Here is a 6,979-nt window from a genome sequence, read left to right as displayed (position 1 = left end):
TAATTCAAGCTCAGGATATTAAGGATTTGTAGACAGAAGAATGCAGAGTCACTAAATCATTACCTGGAGCTCTGGATCATTGCTTTTCTATCCAACTGTCTTTCAAATTCTCTTCCCAACTTCCCAGTCTGTCCAACTGATACACACTACTCATCCTTCAAATCTCAGCTAAGGTTGATGAAATCTTGCTTACCGTTCAGGCCTCACTCATGTTAAGTCAACAAGAGCAGCCCTTTTGCTATTTTCTGTGCCTGGGACAGGCCCTTCTTCACAGTATGTATTATATGAAGCTTTTGGACTATAGTGTGAGAAAACAACTCCAGCATATTTTAAAGGGCAACGATAAAAGTAGAAAAAGCAGAAATGTAGCCCTCCTCGGGAGTAAGACTTGAAACAAGATACTGAAGTCTCTTTCTCATCTTGGCATCTTTTTCATTTGTTTGATTATTTTCTATCTTTTCAGGCCAGTTTTGTCCTTTCCCCTGCCACACACTGGATTATGGCTGCCACCCAGTTCTAGTGGTAATTCTTACAGCCCAGTCGCATGCAAAGAGTCACGTGCAGGTTCACATGTGCTGAGGAATGATAGAACTGGCTACAGTCAGGTGCATGCTAGGACCAACCAATATTAGCTAAAGTCACAGCCTCAGTGCCAGGGTTCAAACCCTGTGAATAAAGAAAATTTTGCAGAAGAAAATGGATAACACTTTAAGCAGGAAAGACACCACAAAATTATTTTCTATAATCTCTAATATCTTCTTGAACTCATTTACCTAATTAGCATAAATAGAATAGACATTCTTTGAGAGCTGGTATCATATCTTATCATTCATTTTTCGCAACACAATACCCAGTCTGAGCAGCCACATAATAAATGCATAGCATTGTTTATCAAACAATTCCTTTTCTCCTGCACTGAATTCACTGTGCACTCTCCTTCAGTCACCCGTTCCCGTGGTCACACAGTTGACCTTGCCATCACTCAAAACTGCTCCAAAAGCTCTAACCCTATCCCCAGCCCCATGTTCACAGTTTCCAATCTCTTTCCATCCCTTCATCTGTTCTCAGGGAGACTGACATCTCCAAGTCACAAATTCCTTCCCCTCCTTCCCTGACTGCATCTTCCCAATGTTTTCCTTTCTTTCTCTTTTAGCCTGGTTTCCAAAAAGCTTCGAGGAATAATTATTTGCAGATTATCCCAAACCTCTGTATTCAAGTCCTCCCAAACACTATTAGAAAAACCACAAACAACAAAAATAGACAAAGAATCAGCCCAATAATATTATTTCTCTGCTCCCAATATTGGGAGGGCTAAACAAGAAATGATTGCCAATGGCTATGGATTTTCTGTTGGGGAGTGAAAACAGTATTCACAATTCATGATGTTGTGACTATACTAAAAACCACTGAATGGCACACTTTAGAAAGATGATATTTATTGTATGTGAATTATGTTTTTGTAAAGCTATTATTTAAAAAAAGAATCAACGGAACTTCTAATACCAGTATCTCCAGACCAACTAGGTGAATAGAATGTCATCCTTTCCATCTGTAAGGGATAGAGCCTCGGCTGATTACAGCTAACCCACGGAGTCCACTCGTCACAGCGACCTTTCGCTAGGAAGCAGGACTGGTACAATGAGTCATTCACTAATTGCCTAATGAAAAAATAAACCCAAACCGTAGTAAATATTCAACAAATTGTAAATAAAAACATTTCCTTTTATATATCAACATTAGTATAAATTTCTTTTACATATCGAAATTAAAATAGATATACCATATGCTAATTGAGACTTGGAGGAAAGATGATCATCTGTCATCTGCATGATTTTTCCTGGAAAATATTAAAACAATTATTTTAAATGCAATATAACTTTAAATGACAGGATCTAAATAAGGTGAAATGCCTAATAAAGTTCCCAGGATATTATATTGGGCTTTATGTATTCCAACAATTTTTTTATGAACCTAAATAAAAAGATTAAGTTTCTGGATGATGAAAATGATAATTAACTCAAAGAAATAAACTTGTGCTTTATTAGCATGCATTTGCATATTTACTCATTTGAGAAACCTTTGAATGTCACTATATACCAAGCACTGTGCTGGATTATATTCATTACTAATGATGCCTCTACAGTGCATCGTTGCTTCAAGAAGAAAAAGTAATGGAGCATTCAGGGGTGCCTCTTCCACAATGTAGAACCTCCTGACGAAAGGAGACAAATTGCTACTTGATCTTTTTAGCCTGAAAGCTGAGGACCACTTGCCCAATAACATGGACATTAAAACTTTATGGAATAAGAGGCTGTGTTCAGGTGAATCGATCTGTCTACTTAACAGAGAACTGTAATGGGAGAACTCTTACATTTTCCTGAAGCCCAAATATCTTTAAAGAAGATTTTTTTTTTCTGGATTGCCATTTTCTCAGTTCTACCAGTGTGTTGAAATGAAGAGTTACCTTTTTGATCAGTAAAACTTATAAAGTATTCATTCCCCTAGTCTCCCTGTTTAGTACTACTCCTGCCTTTTCAACATCTGTTCAGTGTTCAACATGGGATTTGAAATAGAATTATTTTTAGTTTACAAATTTTTTTCCTCCCTGAAGACTCTTTTCAACCTGTAACTCTCAGTTCTCTTTCTTGGCAAAAGATTACGTTTTCTTTTTGTCTCAGTTATTGATGGAACAGCAGAGTTCTTTACCAGGCTGATCAAGTGTTCTATTGTTCTGTGCTGCAGGCATGCTTTCCTTGGGGACTCCTGTAATCATGTGAGAGTCTACAAAGGAGGTAGGACATTCAGAGGTAGAAAAGAGATTCATTTGGCCATGTTCAGTGGCCAAATGTTCAATCTGTACCCAACATTCCACCTATAGTTTTGCTCATGTAGAAACTATATTTTAATTCACACACACATGCACACACACACACAAGAAGTTGGACTTCAAGGACTCATTGACTCAACAACAAAACCAAAACATAAGTTATTTGTAAATTAGAATGTAAACACCTTTATCCATGATGAGGAAAGTTTCAGTCCCTCAATCTCAGCTCAGTCATCTTCATTCAGTCCCATATCCCTGCCCAGAAGAGAAAGAAAATTTGAAAAAAAAAGTAAAGCTAGCAGGTAAATAAAACACATGGAAAATAAGGAAGATTATTTTAATTCTGTTTTCTGATTATAAAAGTAATCCTTGTCTTCTGGGGAACATGGAGTATCAGGGATTAGATTTACCTATTCTTTCTTGCATAATTACTGCATATTCTTCAAAGCTTCATTGCTTCCTTGGTCCATACTCTTCTACCCATCCCCAAGTGTTTATTTTTATTTTTACCACATTATAATTCTCGACTCACTTGCCTTTTCCAATGGGGAATACCAGGTCTCTGAAGGTGAATATTCTGTCATTTATGAACCTTCAAATACTGGCATGTAGTTGGCTCTCAATAAATATTAAATGAAGAGAGGGATAGAGAAAGGAAAAAGAAAAGTAGAAAGTGAAAAGAAGGAAAAGAGGGAGGAAAAAAGGAAGGGAAGGGAAGGGGAGGGATGGGGAGGGGAGGGGAGGGGAGGGGAGGGGAGGGGAGGGGAGGAAATTACATACTACATGTTTGATAATGCTGTAAAAATATGGCACTTTTTCTACATTCCACCATAATTTTTTCTTTCTTCTTACCCTTACTTAGCTCTAAAAATAATTAACTTTTCTAACAATGACTTCAGTGTATGCTGACTAGTTCTTGCTGACACTTAGGGAAGCACATTAAAGAAGAAGCTGTCTTGTGACTTCGGTGTAGAATGAGTTGCTTCTAGAACAGCTCCCCGATGACTGCTGGTATGAGTTTTACACATTGAAATTGTGTAAGCTTACTGCAAAAATATATATATTTACCTTGGATTTTTTAAATTTTACTCACTTGCTATTAATTAAATCTGTCAACATATACAATAAATTGCCATTTCCAAATTACCGTTGCTCATTCAAACACACCTCCTCATGTCAAATAAACCTCTTCTTACTTTCAAAGTATTCTTTTTCTAAACTCTACAGAATTGTTTTTGAATTTTAAAAAGAGCGTAAAGATAGAGGAGCTTATCGTAGAATAAATGTAAAAACTGGCTAAACATGAAAATTAAAATCCTAAATTTCTAGAAGATAAATGTAATATGTATCTAATATTTTAAAACTATGAAAGACAAATACCTTATTCTCTCATCTGTATGTGGAACCTAATCAACAAAACAAACAAGTGAGGAAAATAGAACCAGAGACACAGAAGTAAAGACAATGACCAGAGGGAAGGGAGGAGAGGGATATTAGGGAAGAAGGGGAAAGGTCAAGTCAAGGACCATGTATAAAGGACCCAAGGACAAAGACAGTGTGGGGGGGAGGATTGGGTGGGGCATGGGAGACTAATGGGGGGGAATGGGGATAACTGTAATTGAACAACAAAACATAAATAACCAAAGTATAAATAAAAAATATTCTTTCTTAGCTCTATATATTTCATATAGTATATTTCTTAGCTTTGAATATGAATTGTTGAGAAAATTAATAGAACATGTTTTACATTTAGACAAAAAAATCAAAATAAAAAAGAAACTTCTTGAGAAAATTGTAATACATCCAGCAGATATTTAATGCATACTTAATTAACATGTAAATAAAAGTATTAAACTCTAAAAGGTTTTCTGATAAAAATGTTAGAACAAGAATTACCAAAAATATGTAACATCAGGGAGTCTAAATATAAATACATATATGAACCAATATATATATGAACCAGGACTCAGCTAATACAGGTCAAAGTGAAAATTACTGTAACACTTTAGGAGGTGATCCAGAAAAACTTACTAAAATGGTTACAGCCCTTGGTCAAATAGTTACATTTCTTTATGTTCTAAATACATTTTCCAAAAGTAAAAAACAAATCACAAAATAAGAACAGGTAATAATAGTACAACAGTATGAAATATTATTAGAAACTGTTATTTGCAATAGCATATAATATAAATAACCAGAATGTGTCATGATAGACTTTCATTCATAATATAAATCAGAAAATATAAATAGAGCTATTAAAGTTAAAAATATAAAAACTCTTTAATAAAGCAGAAAACGCTTATGATGCAGTGTTAATTGAGAAAGCAGGACGTGACAACTTCTGCAGTGTGATCATGTCTATATTAAAGTTGTGTGTGACCATGAACAGTATCTAGAAGGGAATCTGCAGAATCTAAACATTTAATTTATTAGAATAGAATAATACTAAATCAGTTTTACAAATTGATCCAGTGACTTGGACCTTGGCTCTACAATTTAACTTATGCAATAATTTTCAAGTAAAACAACAGAAAGCTAAATTTAAGGGATTCTTGCTTGGCAAGTTTTTTGAAGCCAAGCTAGACAGCATGTGTGGTTAGAGTTGCCAGCTTTCGTAAACAAAAATACAGGACCATCCGTTAAAGTGGAGTTTCAGACAAATAATGAATGCATTTTGTTTGTGTGTGGAAACTTATTTGTTTTGGTTGGTTTTTGTAACCAGAAACATATTTCACCCCATAGAAAGTTGAAGCCTAGCTGTGCTTTTTTACTGCAAGTATTTCCCTTTATATATTTGGGACACGGTCTTATTACAGAAGTGTTTGTCTTGTGTCTGCAGTTCAAACTGAACGGACTGTTTGGAGTTCATCTGGCAGCCCAGCTTGGGCCACTCACGACCCCATGTACCCACTCATTCCTAGTAGACAGTTATGTTCCGGTATGAGAATTGGGATGAGGGAGGGGATGGGCTGCAACCATAGCTTTTAACAAACAAACAAAAAAAACACGTTTAATTTTAGTGCTACTATACATCCTCTGGGAAATCCCAATTTTATCCATAAAGATCAGGAGTAAGGAAAGATCCTGAGGCAAAATAGAAATAAGAAAGGTGAGTGAGACCCGAATTGACAACAGGAACTATTATTTCCCCCAATTTTCAAGCCCAGGTCAACTGCCTGAAACTGGCCTGCAGAATACAGTCTTTATCACACCCCACTCACAGTCCCTTGTTTCGGGGACACCATATGGTCTCAAAAAGCCCCGCCAAATAAAGCAGCGGGAGGAGATCCAAATGGTCCAGGAACCTGTGTCTGGATCACATCGATTCTTGCCAGATGGTGTACTTTCCTCAAGAATAGGTTCGTGGTCACCTTGACTGGTGCAGCTCAGTTGGTTGGGCACCGTCTGGCAAAGCAAAAGGTCGCCAGTTCAATTCCTGTTCAGGGCACGTGCCTTTGTTGCCGGCTGGTCCCTGGTGGAGGTGTGTGCAAGAGAGAACTGATCAGGGCTTCTCTCGCACATTAATGTTTCTCTCCCTCCTTTCCCCTTCCCTCCCCTCTCTCTGAAAAATAAATAAATAAAACCTTAGGACAAAAACAAGTATGCTGAGTGGACGATGTTGCATTGCCTAAAGGGCAAGGCATAACTCCTTCCCATACGTATAGCTTTATTAGCCAATCAGATATTTCAGTGAAATGCTAAGTCCATTTTCTTCCCAATGAATTATAAATCTCAGCATTATTAGTGAGACGACTCAATAGCCCGGGGAAAAGGATGGTCTAGAGCAATGACTGTACAGCAATAATCTGCCCATGGTGTTGAAAGCCTGGAAAGAATGCGATGTGACTGGAGTTTCGTGAGCGGGAGGAAGTGACAGAAAACCAATGCAGAGACGGATGGAGACAAGGGCTAAGTCCTGAACACAGTGCCCGGGACAGTCTGAACAGCCATGGGCAGTCCCTGGAGGGACACTGAGGAAGGACTGCTATAATCCAATTTGGGGCAGGTGACAGGGTTTGATTTTCATTAATGAGGAATGATATTATCAGACTCTCATAATTGTTGTTGTGGATAAAAGCTACAGATCAGCTATTCTACAAGTGGACTCGTGGTGTTTTGGCCGACAGCCCACGGCACTCAGCCGGCTTGCAT

The sequence above is a fragment of the Sturnira hondurensis genome, unplaced genomic scaffold (genome assembly GCF_014824575.4).
Source record: "Sturnira hondurensis isolate 20B ecotype Veracruz unplaced genomic scaffold, ASM1482457v3 Scaffold0001547, whole genome shotgun sequence".
Classification (NCBI taxonomy): Eukaryota; Metazoa; Chordata; class Mammalia; order Chiroptera; family Phyllostomidae; genus Sturnira; species Sturnira hondurensis.
The sequence above is the reverse complement of the archived record's forward strand: the minus strand, read 5'-3'. Positions refer to the sequence as shown.